Source organism: Dermochelys coriacea, chromosome 5 (genome assembly GCF_009764565.3).
Source record: "Dermochelys coriacea isolate rDerCor1 chromosome 5, rDerCor1.pri.v4, whole genome shotgun sequence".
Taxonomy (NCBI): Eukaryota; Metazoa; Chordata; order Testudines; family Dermochelyidae; genus Dermochelys; species Dermochelys coriacea.
This window is the reverse complement of record NC_050072.1, coordinates 7223761-7244824: the sequence shown is the minus strand read 5'-3', so window position 1 is coordinate 7244824 and position 21064 is coordinate 7223761. Positions and strand designations below refer to the sequence as shown.

At 43.9% G+C, this 21064-nt stretch overlaps 1 long non-coding RNA gene across 1 annotated transcript; it reads left to right on the top strand.

The window, feature by feature from the left end:
• Positions 1 to 14728: 14728 nt before the first annotated feature.
• LOC122460221 lies at positions 14729 to 20692 on the top strand. Its single transcript, XR_006281379.1, has 3 exons — positions 14729 to 14837; positions 15486 to 15489; positions 20682 to 20692. It is a non-coding gene; the product is annotated as an uncharacterized LOC122460221 (long non-coding RNA).
• Positions 20693 to 21064: the final 372 nt, after the last annotated feature.

The following is a 21064-nucleotide window of genomic DNA, read 5'->3' as shown; positions in this document are numbered from 1 at the left end:
TAAGGCCGACTTGACAAAGCCCTGGCTGGGATGATTTAGTTGGGTTTGGTCCTGCTTTGAGCAGGGGGTTGGACTAGATGACCTCCTGAGGTCCCTTCCAATCCTTATATTCTATGATTCTATGATTAGAGTTAGTCAATTTTTAATGTTGATTTTTCTATGAAAGCTTTCATCAAAATTTTGAATTTCAGCAAAAAAAGAGAAAAATGTTGAGACAAATTCTGCAATTTTCCTTCTCCCTATTTTTTAGCCAGTTCTTCTCTATATAGTTCTTGTTCTGTCACCGTGGTATTTTAAGTACTGGACAACTAAGATCTTTATAGCATTGTCCATATTGGACTTCATATTAGATTTTTCTCTTTTAAGTATTAGGAATTTTTATAAAATATTTTTTTAGTTTTTATGGCTTCCATGTCCACATATTCCTGTCCTATGTGGTGGGAAGTCTAGAGGAAGCTGGCCAGGTTTGACTTAGTCTTATCTCTTTCAAGAACTCATTCCAAAGTTGGGCACCCTTAACTGAGAACGCTTTAACCCCAGTCATCACAAGCATCACACTAGATCAGTGGTTTTCAATATTTTCTCATTTGTGGACCCCTAAAAAAATTGACTGGAGGTGTAGGCCCCTTTGGAAATCTCAGACATAGTCTGCAGACCCCCTGCACTAGATCTTGCTTTTTTTTTTCCAGAAGAGGACAGCTCTCTCACAAAGTCGTAGATGGAGATAGTCTGATTTTAGTGCACAGGAATTGGGGAAAATCCCTTTAAATAGTTTGGAAGCCCTCTCTGTCTCCCATTCAGAACCCTGCCAGAGCAGCAGTGTGCATAGATAGCTAGGTCTTATATACTTGTACACCAATAATAAATAGTGTTACTTAGAATCAGCTGTGCCAGTCTGGTTTCCTCATATTCTTAATGTTTTGTAGACAGCAAAGACACAACAACTGGCAATGAGGATGGGATCCTAATCCAGGAATAGAATGCACTAGACAGTGTTGTGGTACAACATGGAACTAAAAATGATCCGCTGCTGGCTGAAATGTATGACATTACAATGTGTGGATGGAGTCATGGACACAAACAACAGAGTCTATCTTCCTTTGCTCAGAAAGAACAGTTAAGCGTATCTCAAGATGACCTAATGTGGCACCAGAAGGGTTATTCCCATGAAGCTCAGGTACCGCATAGTTCAAGATTTACAAGAAGGCAATCTGAGAATTGTAAAAATGAAAGTCCTGGCCAGGGATTGATACACAAATAGAGGAAATGGCAAAACAGTGCCAAACTTGTCAACAAATGCAACGCATGCCTGCCGAAACATGTTGCATCCTTGGGAGTGGCCAGCTACCCCAGGGCAGCAAATCCACATAACCTATGCTGGACCATTTATGGGGCATAGGTTTCGGATTGCAGTAGATGGTCATTCTAAATGGCTGAACTTTTCTGTATGAACACAATTAGTTCAGCACAAATGGTGGATGTGTTAAGACCCTTGTTTCGAAAGATAGGAGTTTCTGAACAGATTTTAAGTGACAATGGAACACACTTCACATCTCAAGAGTTCTAGCTGTTTCTTAAAAGAAATATTATCAGACATCAGAGAGACAAGGTTGGTGAGGTAATATATTTTATTGGACCAACTTCTGTTGGTAAGAGAGAGAAGCTTTCGAGCTACACAAATCTCTTCTTCAGGATTTACCTGAAAGCTTGTCTCTCTCACCAACAGAAGTTGGTCTAATAAAAGATATTACCTCACCCAACTTGTGTCTCTAATACTCTGGGACGGGCACAGCTACAACAACACTGCCTACAACAATAGTATTGGACATGTCATATCAACTCCTCACCTTTCTCCCTCAAATGGATAAGTGGAAAGATTTATTCCGACATTCAAGCAAGCAATTCAAGAAGAACAGAGCCTACAACATAATGTTGCAAATTTTTTTATTGGCCTATAGGAATGCAGTCCCTGCTAGCCCAAATCATGTTTATGGGATATAATTTAAGGTCTCACCATGTAGATAGATAGACCTTGTATATTTATATATCGCTAATACACCTGGTTACTTAGAATCCTGTGGTGCTAGTCTGGTTTCCCCATATTCTTAATGTTGTGTAACGAGCAAAGACAAAACAGTGATACTGATTTTTTTTAAATACGCATTTTATAGGAATTTAGAGCTAATGCGTGTAAGCGGAGGCAGTGTGGTCTAAAAGATAGCGACACACTCTGGAAATCTGGGTTCCGGTTTTGTACTGGCTGTGTGACTGTGGGCCGACTGCTTTCTCTCTCTGCCTCTGTTTCCCCTCCTGGTGTTGCCTGTGTAGAGTTCTTCTGGGCAGGGACTGCTGTTCATTATGCATATGAACAGCACCTAGCAGAAAGGGGCCCTGCTCTTGGCCTTTAGTTGCTACTGCAATACAAATATTAATAAAAAGGAAGTATTTTGTTCAAAGATGTCCATGACAGAGCCTAGGATACAACCCAGATCTTATGACTCCCAGTCCTGTGAAGTAACCAAAATATCATCCTTCTCCAAACTATCAGTCAGCCATTGCTACTCTGTGCCTCTCTCAAACTCCAGTAGATGACGAACTAACTCTTCATGCCCAAGTGCCATATACAGCCCCAGGTTCTTCATTCAGTGAACCAGCTATTGCCAAAATAAAATACAGAGGGAGAGAGAGAGAAGCATTGCTGCACTATTTCCCAGCCACATAATGCAGGCAAACTAATTTGGAAGTACTCAATAAAAGCCACTTGGATACAAACACATTAAAAAGTTGCCATACAAACAAAGATTTTTTGTGCACCTCTCTCTTGTCTCATCCGCAGCCTGTCCAGAGGCAGAGAGAGTGACAGTTGTAATATGTTCCCTCTGAAGTTGTCTGCCGGCCGGGGATTAATGAAAGGAATTGGGCTTGTTTCCTGGCTTCCTCAGGAGAGATCGAGATTCCTAAAGGGAAACTGGTGATGGAGATTGTCTGAATGCTTGTGCCCCGAGCATGGATGACATGAACCTTCACTCATGAAACATAGGTAAGCTTGTTTTGTTCCACAACAGCACGCTGTGCTGGGAAAGCTCTTTCATGTGCTTTTGATACAGGGAGGGCTGTGTTTTTGTAAACAAAAATGTCTAGAGGCAAAACTTCCCCGCCATGTGCGGAAGACATTGCCATTGTACTGGGGGAAGATGGACGATCTTGTAAATAGCACATAGGAGATGTAGGCGCTAAGGGGATATGGCTTTATTTCCTGCCTCTGATACAGACACTTTGTGTAACCTGGACCATGTCACTTAAGGTGTGAATTTCAAAAAACACTCATGATTGAGCTAACACTACTCCTGCTGAAGTCAAAAGGAGTTTTACCATTGGCTACAGTAGGAGCAGAGTTAGGCCAATACTAAGCGTTTTGATCTTAATCTCTCTATGCCTCAGTTCCCCATCTGTAAAATGAGGAAAATTATACTTCTTTTCTCCCATCTTTTGTCTGTCTTGTCTATTCAGACTTTAAGGTCTTTGGAACACAGATTGCCTCTTTCTATGTGTTTGTACAGTGCCAGTCTGGACTTTGCCCTTTAGGGGTATGTCTACACTTCATTTGGAGCATGCCTCCCAACCCAGATAGTAGCCTCACACTAGTTTCCCTGGAGCTAGTGTGCTGAAAATAGCAGTGTGACATCACGGTTCTGGCAGAGACTCAGGCTAGTTACCCAAACTTAGATGCAGGAGTTGGGTGAGCCAGAGGGCCTGAGCTGTAATATCCGCATTGCTCTTTTTAATGCACTAGCTTGAACAGAGCTGGAGCAAGTCTGTCTACATGGGCTGTGAGACTTGTTCCCATCTGCAACCTAGACATACACTACATGCCATCATAATATATGCAATAAAATGGTGTCTCTGGCCTCTGTTCTCTGGAAGCTGGGAATGAGCGACGGGGGATGGATCACTTGATGATAACCTGTCTGTTCATTCCCTCTGGGGAACCTGGCATTGGCCTCTGTCAGAAAACAGGATACTGGGCTAGATGGACCTTTGGTCTGACCCAGTAAGGCCGTTCTTATGTTCGTGTGTTCTTAAAATAAATACATAAAAGATAATTTGCAGAAATGAAGTCATTTGGGATCCAGAGCTTAAACTGCCCCCCCCTACCCCCCAAGATTGGAGATATTTGACCGAGGGTGTTGGTTAGGCCCAGAGGAAAGACAGTTGTGATCCTGGCTCAGATTGTAAACAATTCCCACGTCAGAAGTTGCTCAGGCTCAGCCTTTTGGATCTGGTCAGTCTCCAGTCACACATCAGTTATTACTCTGTAGAACATGGTTTATATATAAAAATCACTTCCTGCATAGTGGTAAGGAGGTGGAGTGGAACAAACTGACTAAGTAGGGCTTGTGTGCACCAATTCCTTCACATGGACAAAATCAGAACTGCTAAGGTCAGAATACACACCTTAACACACTTCAAACCACCTTCACCAAACAAGGACACTCTCCCAGAGAAGTAGATCACATCATAGAATGGGTCACACAAATACCCAGAGAGAAACTGCTTTCAAATAGGACAAAAAATACCCCTCCAACTGCACACGCCTAATTATCACCTACCTCCCCACACTGGAACCAATAGAGGGTATCATTAAATAATTACAACCCATACTTGATAGGGACTACATGATGAAATAAATCTTTCCCCAGACCCCCCTTCTGGCCTTCAAACAACCCCCAATCTCGCCAAGCTCATTATCAAAAGCAAACTCCCCACAGACCATGACCCGCCATCTCAAAGCGGCACCACACTTGCTATAACAACAGATGCAAAACCTGCAGACATATCTCCACTGTTACAATGATCAAAACTCCTCACAACACACCTTTCAAGAGCCTGGATCCTACACACGCCTATCACAACATGTGGTGTACCTCATCCCATTTAGTAAATACCCCAAGGACAACTAAGTGGGAGAAATCAGACAATCACTGTGCTCGTAAATGTACTGACACAGAAAAATGACAAATGAAAAAAGCACCATATCACTTGCAGGTGAAAACTTTTCACAGAATGATCACTACATAGCCTCTTAGTCCTTGTCCTCAAAGGAAACGGTGCAACACCTTCAACAGACATGTCTAGGAGCATAAATTCATAACTTTACTAGACACTAAAAATCATTGTCTTAATAAAGAAACTGGATTTGTGGCCTATTACAACAATCTGTAATTCACTAACTCCTGCTTGTGTGTCCTATGATTGTAGAGGTATTAACTGGCCACTTCATCTTGAATCATATCTTACAATAAGTGTTAACTACTTATGCTAAACAATCTGTTTCACCTGGTATTTAGCTGTGACACTCTTAATACCTGTCCCAGACCTGAAGAAGAGCTCTGTGTAACTGGAAAGCTCATTCACCCACAGAAGTTGGTCCAATAAAAGATATTACCTCACCCACCTTGTCGTTCTAATATCTTGGGACCAACAGAGCTACAACAACACTGCCTATATTAACTGCCACAAGCTGCTAACACAACTGCTAGGATGACAGCTCCAGCTATTCAGGAATTTTTCAGTGAAACTATTTTTGCATCGGAAAATGCAGATTTGGTGAAACGAAAACTTTTCAAAAGCTCAACTAGATGGGATTCCCTCTTGAGTTACAGGAATAGAATAGACCCAACTCACATCCTTCTAGCCAGCTCAGACACACCTGGGACATAGCCTGGTCTACGTTTCCCTTCCAGAGAGCATGTCCATCTATGGGGAACTGCTTTATCTCAAACCTACACCTTCCCTTTGACCCTGAGCCTAAATGTCATTTGCTCAGTGGCTCTCATTAAAGGACTCAGGTTTGAAGTCTACCTTTTGCCTCAAACTGGTTTGCCCTAATTGGCCATCCAAGGGCATGGCACTCTGATGGTGGCACCATTGTTTGGCCATTAGACCCATTCAGCCTTCATGGTTTGCAATCACAGGCCTTGTGTCAGTGGGAGGGGCATGCGCGGAAAGCATATGCTTCCCCAACATTGCAACACACCTCCTCAGAAATTCTAGAGATAAAACCCAGTTTGGGGCGCAGGTCAATATCCACCACCCTGCACCCCTGCAATCTTCATAACCACCCTCTGTGGAGCACCTGCTTTGATTTCAGTGGCAGACAAAGGAACTCATCATCACCAGAAACTGATCAACACACTACAGGGCTGAGCCTTGGAGGACATTTCTTCTGCCAGCACTACCAACATTAACTCACCTGAGAAACTGATGGGTCAATTTCTCTGTCCGTTTATGAGCTGGTTTTGTGAGTCACCAAACACCCTCAACCTTCATCCTCTGCATTCTCACAGGATCTGGAAGTTGAACTGAAAGCCCCATGGGATAGGGTCTGTCTCTTCTTCTGTGTTATGTGCACAGGTGAAAGCTCTCTCATTCCTCAACTACTAATAAATAATTATAATAATTAGTATTATTAATAATGCAAGATCTCAGAGGGTATAAACATTGGTAAAATGGAGCATCTTCAGACTTCCACAAGCACATAGAGTCCCCCCAAGGAAATAAAATTATCCAATCAGAGGGAAATGTCTTGCAGCCAATGTAACTTTGGGAGAAATGTTATGTATCTAATCGGCTTTTGGTGCTCTCTCAGGAAACACTCATTATTGTGTATTATTTGTTAGGCAGGAAGAGTGCACTCGGGGCTGATGGATGATTTTTAATTATCAAAGCCCTATGTGAGATGAGTTTGGTGGGTCTCAATCAACTACTGAGTGGACAGGGGTACAGAAAGGACATAAGACCACCCCCCCCACACACACACACATTTAGCACTAGTCAGCCCTCCTGTTGGCAGTCTTAGCAGAGAGACTCTGGACTGAGCAGGTCCTGAGGTCTAAACTTCCCTCAGTCACTGCCTGCATTGTATTTACCTGGGGTGAAATTCTGCCCTGTGCAAAGGGTCAGGGCAAAGATTATGCACCATCTAAGCTTGATTTCAAAGGCTTAAATGAGGCTTATCCCTTTTGCTGCCTCTTTGCATAAAATGAACTTCATCGTCTGGGACCAGATACAATCCTTCAACCTTCAGGCCAACCCAGCACCTTTCTCAAGGCACTAAAGGGAAGGAAAAGGTACATTGTGTAACCACAGACATAAGGCCCAGTGGCTGCTGCAAGCAGTTCATACTTACAGGGCCTTTGCCCACCCCGTAGCTAGACCTGGCCTATGAACTTCTGCCAATAGGGTTCAGAGTAGCAGCCGTGTTAGTCTGTATTCGCAAAAAAGAAAAGGAGTACTTGTGGCACCTTAGAGACTAACAAATTTATTTGAGCATAAGCTTTCGTGAGCTACTGCATCCGATGACATGACCTGTAGCTCACGAAAGCTTATGCTCAAATAAATGTGTTAGTCTCTAAGGTGCCACAGAAAAGGTGCCTTTTCTTTTTTGTCAGTAGGGTGAAATTCACCTCAGTGTAGAAAAGCCACAGGAGGCCTATGCACCTAATAAGTTGGTAGGTAAGCTCTATTTTGAGGGTGCAGAATTAGTCTTCTGTGGGATGGGCACTATCTTAGTCAATAATGGGGGCTTGAGCTGGGGACTTCCGGAGGTGAAACACAGGAGTTGCTCCAGCATGAGCTAAAGAATCAACTTTCTTTAACTGGTGCTGTAACAGATCCATATCTTCTGCAGTTTGGCACAGGGGAACCCTGTAACACATGCTCAACAGAGAGTAAAATCTGCCCAGCAGTGAACTTTACCACTAGTGCCCTGCATTCCCCATGTCTTGTTGCATCCCGAATCCTACCCCCAGTCCTCTTTCTCTCTCCTCCACTTCCCTAGCCTGGTAGATGGGGCTTTATTACAATATGAACTCCTGTTTGCCCTGGGAAAGTGTTAACCCTGGGGCTGACTGTCAGTCTTACAGTGGCTGCTGGGGTTTTTATGAAATTAGACATATTTGTCTTGATGTTTAGTAGAGAGCATGAGATTCAAATCTCTGTGTTTGGCATTCTGCGGTCCAGCGTTTTTAATATTCAATGACATAACTTCATTGTGGTTTTGACAATACTATATAGGAGTTGTGCTTACCACTGTAAATTAAAGCCACTGAAAGAGTTGACAACAGCAGAATTCTGAATGCTTCCAGGCTCCTGAAGTGATTGTTATTCCAGTTTGTCTAGAAGTGCTTATTGTGTTTGTAATACCGTCAGTTCCACTTAAGGGCTACTTGAAGTCAATGCGATACAGGTAAGTAAGAGAGCAACCTTTCATTCTTTCTTCCTGAACTGTTTATATCTCTGTGGCTTTGCTGCATTTTCATTTTGCCTATTGTTTGATTCATTAGATTATTTCTTGATATCTCACTAGGCTGACCATTCATTTCTATATACCTAGGCACTTATCTAGCTGTCAGCAACACAATATCTAAGCACCTAAGAATCATTAATGGAGTTTTATCTTCACAAAGCGCTTTGGAGGCAGGAAACTCCTATTCCCATTTTACAGATGAGAAAATCTGTGTGTATGCACATATGAAAACTGGCTATAGTGATTGCCTGAACCTGTCCTCCATGTATACTGATCATGCCACCAGGCCTGAGCTGATAATGTGTATATTACACTCACAGTCCAAACTCAGAATTAAAAGTTAATTCAAAATATAAAAACCCAAACATGTTCAATCCCAAAGTCAAGCAACGCTGTTGGTATGATTTGATATGCCCAAAAAGCAAGGAACCCAGAGGTCCCCCAAGACTGGAACTGTCATATCTCAAAGCAAAGTTCTTTGCTGAGATCTGCCCAGACAATCTCTGTCCTTGTTATTACTGTAGCATTGAGAGACTCCAGTAATGATTAACTGTGTTGTTAAGTGATGTACCAAACACGTGGGGAGGAGCCAGCAGGCACTTACAGTCAAAACGGAAAAAGGGTAGGAGAGGAAATAGAGGAGTAATTATTTTTCTAAGGTCACCAGCTAAGATCTCAGGTTTCATGGTCCCCCCAGACCAATAACTTCTTCAGAGGACACACCAACTTTCCTTAGAACTGCTGTTTTGCTTTCCAAACTAGTAGATTCTCAACGGTTGCACTGATATCAGCCACAGTCTTGCACTGAAAGCATATTGGAAATGAGATCTACCATGTAGGTAAATGCAAAGTAATGCACACTGGAAAACATAATCCCAACTATATATACAAAATGATGGAATCTAAATAAGCTGTTACCACTCAAGAAAGAAATCGTGGAGTCATTGTGGCTAGTTCTCTGAAAACATCCACTCAATGAGCAGTGGCAGTCAAAAAGCTAACAGAACATAGGCACCAACTCCGTGGGTGCTCCAGGATTGAGCACCCATGGAAAAAAAAATTAGTGGATGCTCAGCACCCACTGGCAGCCCCATGGTTCAGTGCCTCCCCCACTGCCTCCTGCTCGATGGCAGCACCGATGATCGGCTCCTCCCCCACCCTCCCAGCACCTCCCATCCGCTGTGATCAAGTTGTTCCGCGGTGTGCAGGAGGCGCTGGAGGAGGGGCAGAAAGAGCCAGGGTGGGGGCAGAAAGAGGTGGAGTGGGCTGGGGGCTTGGAGGAAGGGCTGGAGTGAGGGTGGGGCCTGGGGCGGACAGGGGTTTAAGAACCCCACAGGATCCGAGTAAGTCATCGCCCATGTAACAGAATGTTGGAAATCATTAGGAAAGAGATAGACAATAACACAGAAAATATCATATTGCCTCTATATAAATCCATGGTATGCCCACATCTTGAATACTGCACACAGAGGTGGTTGCCCCATCTCAAAAAAAGATATATTGGAATTGGAAAAGGTTCAGAAAAGGGCAACAAAAATGATTAGGCATATGGAACAGCTTTCATGAGTTGAGATTAATAAAACTGGAACTTTTCAGCTTGGAAAAGAGAAACTAAGGGGGAATATGATGGAGGTCTATAATCATGACTTGGGTGGAGAAAGTAAATAAGGAAGTGTTATTCATTCCTTCTCATAATACAAGAACTAGGGGTCACCAAATGAAATTAATAGGCAACTGGTTTAAAATATACAAAAGAAAGTATTTCTTCACACAACGCACAGCCAACCTGTGGAACTCCTTGCCAAAGGATGTTGTGAAGGCCAAGACTATAGCAGGGTTCAAAAAATATACATTTATGGAGGATAGATCCATCAGTGTCTATTAGCCAGGATGGGCAGAGATGGTGTCCCTACTCTCTGTTTGCCAGAAGATGGGAATGGGTGACAGAGGATGAATCACTTGATGTTTGCCCTGTTCATTCCCTCTGAAGCACCCGGCACTGGCCATTGTCAGAAGACAGGTTACGTGGCTAGATGAATCTTTAGTCTCACCCAGTATGGCCACTCTTATGTTTTTATGTCCAAGAGCAGAATGTTACCATCAGTTTGTACAGAGGATTCAGTTTTAGAGCCTGATACTGAAAACACTTGTAACCATGAGTAATTTTACTAACCACTTGAGTAGCCCCACTGAAATAAATGGAAGTAGCCATTAATGTAAAGTTACTTCCCTTTGTAAAAACAATGAGGAGTCCAGTGGCACCTTAAAGACTAACAGATTTATTTGAGCATAAGCTTTCGTGGGTAAAAAACCACTTCTTTATTCATCTGCAGAAGTGCTGTTTTACCCACAAAATCTTATGCCCAAATAAATCTGTTACTCTTTAAGATGCCACCGGACTCCTCGTTGTTTTTGTAGATACAGACTAACATGTCTACCTCTCTGATACTTGTTCCCTTTGTAAGTGTTTTCAGGATCAGTACCATTTTGATCAGCTCTTCAAGGACTAGATCCTGCTGCTCTTAGACATTCTATCAGGATGATATTCACCCCTTTGAAAAAGGCAAGAAAAAGGTCAGTGTACCAGGATTAGCTGCAATTTAATGGTGCACAGACCTGGTGCTTGATTTCTGCTTAGATGTGAATTTCATCGTCAGTGACTATATCATAGGGTATTGCATAGGTCAAAGTCAAAAGGGCAGATTCTGCTCTGCTGCAGAGGTGGAAAGTCCTCAGTAGTGGAATGGAATGGAAAAGCTGATCCCTATGCCTCTCTGCTTGCAGCCCCTGGTCAGGGTTAGGCAGAAGGAGAAGCTGGAACTACTCCCTATAATCCATTAGGACCTTTGCTCTTACCATTGATTGTACATGGAGGGTACTCAGGAACAACAGTGGTGGGCAGCAGTGTAAAGTCCTAAGATTAGATGGATAGGTTTCTGGGGTCTGCTTATCCCCTGCAGACAAATGGTCCCTCGGGGCCCATAGACAGGTGCTATAAGATAAAACAGTCCTTCAGATTGCTGTAACTTGCCCCGGGGTAGAGAACCACAGAGCTGTACCATCTGTCTGACAGCCCCCCAACTCAAAGGTTTAGGCCCTAGTATCTCAGTGGTGCCCTCACTTGGACAAAGCTCTCTTTGGCATTATTGAACCTTTCAAGGCTTCAGTGAGAGTTTTGCCTTGAGTGAGGGCTGCAGGATGTAGTCACTTTTTTTTTTGTTAAATAGACACACACTGAAATCAAGGCAGTATGCCGCTTACAGAGATGAGATTCAAATGAGCATCACACACTGAGCAGATCAGCATGCATTTATCCCTGTGAATGATGAGAGACACAAAGGATCACATGCTGAAACAAACACTTTTGGACAAAATTCTGCATTCACTTCTACCTATGCATGCCCTCTGCATCCATTCCAGTGTAGAGTATCAGAGGGGTAGCTCCACAAAAACAACAAGGAGTCTGGTGGCAGCTTAAAGACTAACAGATTTATCTGGGCATAAGCTTACATGGGTAAAAAACCCACTTCTTCAGATGCATGGAGTGAAAATTACAAATGCAGGCATAAATATACTGGCACATGAAGAGAAGGGAGTTACTTTACAAGTGAAAAACCAGTGTTGACAAGGCCAATTCAGTCAGGGTAGATGTGGTCCACTCCCAATAATTGATGAGTAAATGTCAATACCGAGAGGGAAAATTGCTTTTGTACTGAGCCAGCCACTCCCAATCCCCAGGGTAGAGTTCACACATGCTTCAGGCAATAAACAATGTGCCAGTGTAGACTAGCCCTTGACTGCACAACCCTTGCTCACATTGGTTTAATTGGGGCCGCTCACATGAGCAGATAAAGTGCTCACCAACCTGAAGGCTGCACAATAGGAAAACATAGGAGTTGCCATACTGGATCACACCAGTGGTCCAGTGTCCTATCACTAATAGCAACCAGATCCAGCTGCCTCAGAGGAAAAAAACAGTATTGCAACAAAATTGCAGTAAACAATTATGATGTAGCCTGCCACCAGGGAACATACTCTCCTAGCCTCTAAGAGATGGAGGCTGGCAAATGACTACTGTAACTCTAGATATTCCCGTTATCCACATAAATGGCTAATTCTCCTTTGGATCTGCTAAATCACTGGCCTGAATGAGATCCTGTGGCACCAGCATTGGATTGCTGTACAGCAATCTAGCCCTATGGTCTAAATAAACACTTACACTTTTGTTTCTAGGATTGTTATAGCCATGTTGGTCCCAAGATATTAAAGAGATAAGGTAGGTTAAGTAATATCTTTTATTGGTTGATCCAATAAAATATAATTACCTCCCCCATCCTGTTACATATATATCTTTTAGAATAGGAGCCATGTTAGACTGTATCCACAAAAAGAAAAAAGTGAGCTGTAACTCACGATAGCTTATGCTCAAATAAATTTGTTAGTCTCTAAGGTGCCACAAGTACTCCTTTTCTTTTTACATATATCTTTGTTATTTCTAAACCATTTGCCCCACCCCTAAAAAGAGAATTGTTCTCTCCTCGTTGAGGACTATCTCCATGTCAAGTCTGAGTTTTGTTTTGTTTTTTAAAGTGGAGTAATTTCTGCAAAATGAAAGCCTCTAAAAGATGCCTTCAGGCAAGAAAAGTACTTTCAATTCCCCTCTGACAGATATCTCAATACTGGGGAGTTGAAAATCTGCTTTGGGCAGAGAGCAAGTGAATCAAATTTGAGTCACCGAAAGTGATTTCCCAACATCATCCCAGAAAGTTTAATATGCATCTATAACTGCTGGGCCTGATTCCCAAGGGTCTTAGTTTTCACTCACACAAAATTCCCATGAAAGGCAGTGGGATTCTTGCCTATGTAGAGAGTGCAGTAAAGTGCTCATGACAGGGTTAACTTGAATATCCAGCATGTGATGGGTTGGAGCAATCTTCACTCATCCATTACTTCCTTTTTAGTTACTGGGAATCCCCACTCCCAGTCCCCGACATACACACACTGTTGTGATGCAGTTAAATAAAGCAGCCAGTTCCCAGCCTGCAGTCCTGTGAGTAGAGTTTTTGTTGCACTGAGCAGCCTCCTTACAAACCAGATGGTAAAATTCACCCCAGTGTGAAGAGTCGGCTCACAGCCCATGCTCCGCTTACATCCCACTTAAGACTCCAAAATATTTAAGTGGTGCATAGGCCTTGCGCTGACACATCAACCCGAGTGCATTGGTAAGGCACAAAGCTCCTCCCCTTTCCCAGCAGGCTTTGCCAAGACATTGACAGCCCTGCTTCCCTTCCTTCTCTGTTTTCAGAGTGGCTCAGATAGTATCCCATGACTTCTTCCCATGCTCTTTCCAGTTGAGCAAGCCTGTTGTGAATCATGACTTGAAACCAACATATTAAAAGCATGGAAATTCCCCAGTTCCTTCTTCCTCGTCTTTTCCTCTCCTGAAACTTAATGTGCTAGAACTGGAGAAAAGAGGAGCTCTGAGCCACGGTCCTCTGAGACATCCAGCATTGGGGCCCTAACCAACATACACGGGAAGAATAAATTCGGCTTGTTATCAAGCATAAACTTTTGTTCCCTGACATTCTTTCCTTTTTCCTCAATGACATCTTGCCCCATCCCAGGTCCATCTTCCTCCTCCCCACACTGTGCAACTGTGTACGGGCCACTGCTGGCCCTGAGCAAAAAATGGTCAAAAATGTTCATACCTCAAAATTTCAGCAAAAATTTTGTTGATATTTGGAACTTTGACCAAAAAGGGGAGGAGATATCAGCCAAGTTTTCATGATGGTTTTACTCCATCTTTCAACTAGCTCAGGATTTGGTTCCTTCTGCAGGCTTATTCATGTCAGTAGCTTATGATCGTGCAAGTCATCCCATTGGCTTCAATCGTTCCTTCAAGGATGATTCATCTGAGGCATGCAAGATTGGACCCTATATTAGCACTAACCCTATCCACCCCCTCCCACTTCCTGCCCCCTGACTGACCCCCTCAGAACTCCTGACCCATCCAACCCCCTCTACTCCTTGTCCCTTGACCATCCCCTCCTGGGACCCCCTGCCTCTAACCGCCCCCCAGAACCCCACCCCTTATCCACATCCCCCTGCTCCCTGACTGCCCCAACCCCATGCACACCCCTGCCTCCTGACTTGCCCCCTGGGGCTCCACCCCTTATCCATCCCCCTCTCCCCCCGCTCCCTGTCCCTTGACTACTCCGACCCCTATCCACACCCTGCCCCCTGACAGGCCACCTGGGACCCCACCCCCTATACAACCCCGCCCTCTAAAGCCCCTTTCAGAATGTGGCCCTGCAAACATGGGCAAAGGACTCAGGAGGAGCAGGGGCAGTCATTCAGCCGGAGAGAAGCGGCGGTTTCCCCTTTAAAACGCCGAGGCTCTGGGAGAGGGGGGATAGCAGGAGAGGGGCCGGGGACTAGCCTCCCTGGCCGGGAGCTCAAGGGCCAGGCAGGACAGTCCTGCAGGACAGATGTGACCCGCGGGCCGTAGTTCACCCACCTCTGTTCTGGAGTCTAAGAATAAAAGCAGTGTTACATTGCAACCTTTCAGCAAGATGTTTTTATCTACCTTCTTTATGTATTTGCCATGAACACAGCAAACCCTAAGGCTTGTGGGAAGATGTGAATAGTCTCATTGGTTTCAGGGGCTACTCACACGAGTCACAATTTGCAGGATCAGGCTCATATTTTTCATTGGTGCTGGAAAAAATATCCCCACGCTAACGCCAGTCTCCGTGGGTTTAGTTTCCTGTACAAACTCTTGCAGGCTGACGGACATAAAGCTCACCATTCTCATATCATATTATTCTGATCATGAGGGTTTTGATGAAATTCCTTCTTTATCCCCAATCCATTTTATTTTTATCATGGTGATTGCTTACTAGTTTCCCTCAGATTACTTAGTAGCTCGGCATCAATAGATAGCAGTGCTAAAGGGAATAAACTTTAGTGTTTGCTCATAGACCATCCATCATGGAGAGATGGGTTTGGGTATTTTTATATGATTCTCCTTGGTGGTCAGCTGAGTGTAGTTCTGTTGCTGTCAACACTGGGGGATTATAGGTGTCTCTCTGCTGCTTTCACATTGCAAAGCAGGGGGTTATTGATGGCATTTCTTTTCCTCAACTCTGAGCCTCTAAGGCTTGCGATGCCAGGGCAGTGGTGTGTAACATATATGGGGAAGCATAAATAAAGAGGAGGGCTTACCCTGTGTGACTTTGCGCCCCTTGGCTGCCTCTGTTTTCCCTCCTTTCCCAGTTAATCAGACTTCACATGGTGAGTGTTTTCTCTATAGTTCTTCCCTCTTGCCAGTCTGGTTTATTAAGATAAAGTTCAAAACACCACAGATCTTCCCCCTAGCTTTCATAGCTTGCTCATACCATTGGCTCACGAGTCTTAGTCCTGTCCCAGCTAAGGCTTTCCTCTTGTCAGGCTCCCGCTCCCTCTCACCCCACTCTTCTAGTTAAGAGCTCCGGATAGTTACTCAGCCTAGACCTCCTCACTGGCCTTGTTCTGGCTATCGTCCTGCATTTTAATGGAGCACTCGCTCCCAGGTAAAGCAGTTTGGGAACTTTTCAACCAAACTGTTTTTTTCACTGGAAAATGCTGATTAGTCAACCCCCCAACTTTTCCTGCAAAAGGGTCTGTTTTGATAAAACTTGCATCAAGAAGCTTCCTCAGATCCATGGTCAAGTTTCTGTGAGAGAAAGCCTCTTTGTTATGGCTGATTATGGTTATAGATCATTGTAGCTGGGCGAGGCAGTGACCTCAGAGGCAGGAAACCCCACTGAAGCCGGTTCTAGTCCCTCCTCTGGTGATTCATATCATGGAGTTGAATGGTAGTCTTCCATAGCCCAGCTGAGTGCTTTGGCTACTGAGGGGTGGGACTCTATTAGACCCTCCTCTTGGAGCTGTTCCATATTGTATAAATATTAAATATTTATGGGGTCAGAGAGAAAGGTCTTGGCTTTGGCCTGATGGGGAACAGGAATTTTTTTCAAAATTCTCCTGGGACAGGAAAACCATTTCCAACCCTGGAGCCTCTCCTCTGACTGAATTCAGGCCACACTCATATCCCCCAGTAATCCTGGCTCTTAGTCTCATGCTTCCCATCCCATGACTGTTGTATTCATTCCTTTCACCTGCAGAGCTGGGCTAAGCCTGGCATAGATGTGGCTTGTCTCGTGTACTGTGTTGTGGGTAATACCACGAGAGGACCTAAACTGGCTCTTTATTAAAAGAACTGTTTACAGAGGAGCTGTAACTACTGCTAACATTCTAGCCATGTGCACACAGACTGATTTCCTGGTCCTCCTCCAAACTTTCTATCCTGCAATGTGTGCTTCTCCCTCTGAGTTCCACGCAGGTTGCTCCAAAGCTGATCCCAACCCCCTTCTAAATGGCCAGATCACCCTGTAACTGCTTAGAGGAAAATGCAGATTGGGGAAATTGGTCTCTCCCTTATATGGGTGAACAGTTAGGGTGTGAGGGACCCCCTCTATGCAGCCTGTATAAGGGCCATGCAGGATTACAGCCCATGGGGTACTCAGGGACTGCTTCCTTCCTTCCCACCTCCCATAAATGGGGCAGAGATGGATGCGTAGGACACACAACTATGGCTCCCACTGGCTAACAGAGCTGACTGACTGCATTCAATGGGGAATTTGCATCCCACAGGGAGAAGTCAAACCCAGAGCTAATCATAGACTCACAGAACTACATGGTTAGAAGGGACTGCAAGGCTCATCTAGTCTAATGCCTTGGCCACGATGCACGATTGCTTGTGTTTAAACCATCCAAGACAGATGGGTATCTAGCCTCCTTTTGAGCTTCCACAACCTCCCTTGGCAGTCTGCTCCACTGTCCTATGCTCACAGTTAAGAAATGTTTTCCTGCCAATAAAGCTTCAGCTAAAAGAAGAGACTAGTACTAGCACAGAGGAACTGCCCTGAGTCCTAGGTTAGCACCCGAACCACCTTTTCTCTTGGCACAAGCAAACTGTGCTACTTTGAAACTTGCTGTTTATGAAACTAGAGGGCTCGTCAATTATTTTTGGTCCTCATTTGTTACTTATTACCATTCAGAATATCCATTTAGCTCATGCCTTTGGGCATCCATACATGACCCTGCTTTGGTTAATCTCTAGCCCGGAGTAAAGGAAACAATGTGACAGTATCTGTACCATGCAATGAGGATGGGAGGCATCGGCCATATGTAACAGCATCAGGTGCCAGGCAACAGCTTGAGAATTAACACTAATTCCTCTCAAATGTTCGGCTGAGGAATTCCAAGCAAGATCAAGAAGGGAGGGGAAGGGTGGCGGAGAGGGGAAAGGTGAGGTGTTTTGTCATTAACTATATAGCCTCACTTATCACTTACAACTGGAAGTGCAGATAGCAGTTATTACAAGATGTACCATTAGTACAAAAGCTCATTACCATGCTGTAATCCTTGTAAGTATTTGTTACTGATACCAGTGGAGTTGGCAGCATGGTTTTATATATATATATATATATATATATATATATATAATATATATATATATGGCATTGAAAAGAGAGCCAGACAACCAAGGCTTGAAATATTTTCAATGAGCATCACAAGTTCATCCCTGTTAAAAGGGACTCTTGTAAAGTGCTTTAAGCTCAAAATGTAGGTGTTTTCCCTCCCCCCAGCCCACAAAGTGCTTTTATTGCACCTCATAGAAGGAAGGGTGTCCTAGTGAACAGCACAATTGATTTGAGTCTCCGGAGACCTTCGTTTTATTCCAGGCTCTGTCGGGTGACCTTGGGCAAGTCACTTTGCCTCTCTCTGCCTCAGTTTTTCCCTCTGCAAAATGCGGATAATAATCCTGGCATGCTTTGTAAAGGGCTTTGAAATCTACTGATAAAAACACTGTATAAGAGCTAGGCATTAATAATAATAGAGACTGAATGGTTCTGTATTCCAAATTAGAACCATTTTACCCTTTTAACATCTATATAAATGAAAAGATAATAATAATAAATAATAAATACCTAGCTCTGTATATTTCCTGCCCAACCTTAACATTTAAATTTAAACTTTGGGTAAAGGAGCTGGTAGCTGAGTTAGTTCAAAGAGGAATTAATTCAGGGATGTTCTAGGGTCTGCACTGGGTCCCTTCTTGATTAGAATCTATTAATTGATTCCAATCAGTTCACCCCATTATTTTTACAATGTAGTCAACCCCAAGCATTCAAAACTCATGAGCCACTCCCCAAAATAATAATGAGATTAGCTTAAAAATCAGGGATTTAAAAAAACCAGGAAGTGTTGGGTGCCTCTCTGCAGCCATGAAGGCCAGAGACTTGTTTTTGAAGTGGAAGCTGAGATTCTCACCTCATTTCATGACTCGGGGAGCAGGGGCTTTGACAAAAAAAATCAATTATCATAAGACTTATTATCAAATCACAAGAGTTGACCACATTATTTATGAGCTCAAGGGGCTGATGGTCCACTTCCTCCTGCCTGCTAATCATTTCTACCTGTACAAAGAGGGCATCTGTCTAGTACTAGCCATACAGAATACTAATGTATTTCATGCACTTTTCTCAGGTGTAAATGAGATGGAAAAATGGGACCTCTTGGTTTTAGGGCCCATTTTAGGGTTTCTAATGCAGCTTTGGGAAACCAATTTCAGGTTAACAATTTGACTGCACAAATTCATCTTGATTCGAGTTAAAATAGGGTGCTGATCTAGATATTACTCAAGGCACAAAAAGGTTCTGTGCTAGAGATAGAATTAGCAATGCAGAGTTACTGGTCTCCAGCACTGTGGTCAAATAATACCTCTCTGCCTAGGAAACTTCCCACTGCTTAGCTGCAAAGCCTGGATCTCCTCTCAGTGATGTGAGCCCTGTGGCCTAATGCAGAGTAGGAAGCTTGCTACTGAGACCTGTTGGCAAATAGGGAGAAGAGAATCCCAGGGCTACTTGATAACTCCAGATGGACAAAAGCTCCATAGGGCAGGTAGCTCTTTGCTGGCATGTACTGGTGAGCAAGAGGAAATGACTGAATGTGCCAAGCCTAATTTGCATTTTAGTTATGTCACAGTTTAGGGAATTTTGGTCAAAATACAGGCAAGTTTTGAGTTTAGGCCAATAAAACACCATTGTCCCCATTAGGAAATGAAAGAATGTGAGAACTGCATGGAACATGCCTGGAATGAGGAGTTACCACGACCAAAATCACAATCTGGTACAGCTGAGTAGCTGTGCCTAGAGAACTCTAGAAAGAAGAAGAGTGAGAAAAAAGTTTCCTACCTGCTGCTGGGAATTCCTTCCTACTGACAGGGACTCTGTCCTATAGGCCAATGATTTTTCTCCAGAGTCTGAAGACAGAGCTAAGATGCCCTTGAGGTGACAAAGGGAACCGAGGTGATAATGCTGAGGTGGACTTGAGGTGACAGTGCAGTAGATGAGGCCCTGAAGCAGGTAACAGCATTGAGGTGGCTTGGACTGAAGCCTCAGACAGAAGTAGCTTAGATGAGGGAGTCTGCTTAGGGCCACCCTATCCAGCAATCAAAGTTGTAATCACTTCAGATGGGGTAGGTGGAGGAGCATCTTATGGAGAATGGGCAAGAATCCTTGCATGATCCACTGCAGATCTAATCATAATGGCAGAGCTTACCTTCATTCCCCTCCAGTGGATGGATCACCTAAAAGAGGAGGGGGAGGGGCCTAGACCACCCCACTCCAAAAATTGCTCAGAAATCCCCAAGTCTGCCCTTCTTGGCAGCTCTGTCTCTCTACTCACACCCCCAAGTCCTTCTGCTCCAACATGGCAGGCCAGTGCCAGGAATAAACTCAGGTCACCTCAGTTCCAGGCCTGTGCACTATCCTCTAGGACTTGCCGTCTCTTTATTAAGGACTTTTTTGATTGATTTCTGAAACAACCCTGCAAGGCCTCAGCTATCTCCAACAAGGCAATAGGAAAATGGCCTGGTCTGTTCATATGTAGCCGCATCCTGTACTGACCGGTGATAATAAGAGATTCACCACACAAGCGGGATCTGTCCTGTAGTGGGGAAGAGTGTCAGGAGCAGATGCAGCCACATCAGTAGTGGATATTGCAACAGGAATAGAAATGTCTCCAAAATCAGGCATTGTCATCAAGAGGCTCTGTAGCCCTCTAAAGAAACCCAATGCTAGGTGCTGCAGCATAGCTTATCCTGCTCTGCCCCCAGACCACAGGGAGCTGTCAGATAATGTCCTACCTTCCCATCACAGTTGGCTCAGTGGCTCTTTCTGCCTTATCACTAAATACCGCAGCTCACACTCATAATTCTAATGGAACTTCCCCCTTCCCGCTTCCCTTTGAATGATTCATGTTGAAGTTGGAAGGATTAAACAGTATGTTATCTTGTACACTGGTAATCGCTGTGGGTTAAAATCTTGCAATTTGCAAGAGAAGTCTTGTTGCTTAAGTTATGCAGGGACCAGAGGCTGCAGAGCAATAGAATCTTTCTGTAGACTTTTATCATGCCTACTCCTATAATGTATTCTAAATCATTACCTTCTTAGTCAGCATCCTGGAACCACCAATAGTCTAAAGCATGCTTTTCTGTTCCTAAGAAATCGGTGAGTAAATTGACTGCTCAAGAAAGGGGTTGATAAGTAGCATGGATGGATGTTGTACAAGCTTCACACACACACAGCTCAGCTCTTGCACAACCTCCCTGATGTTCCAGTGCTGACTAGCAGTGCCCTGTCACTGTGG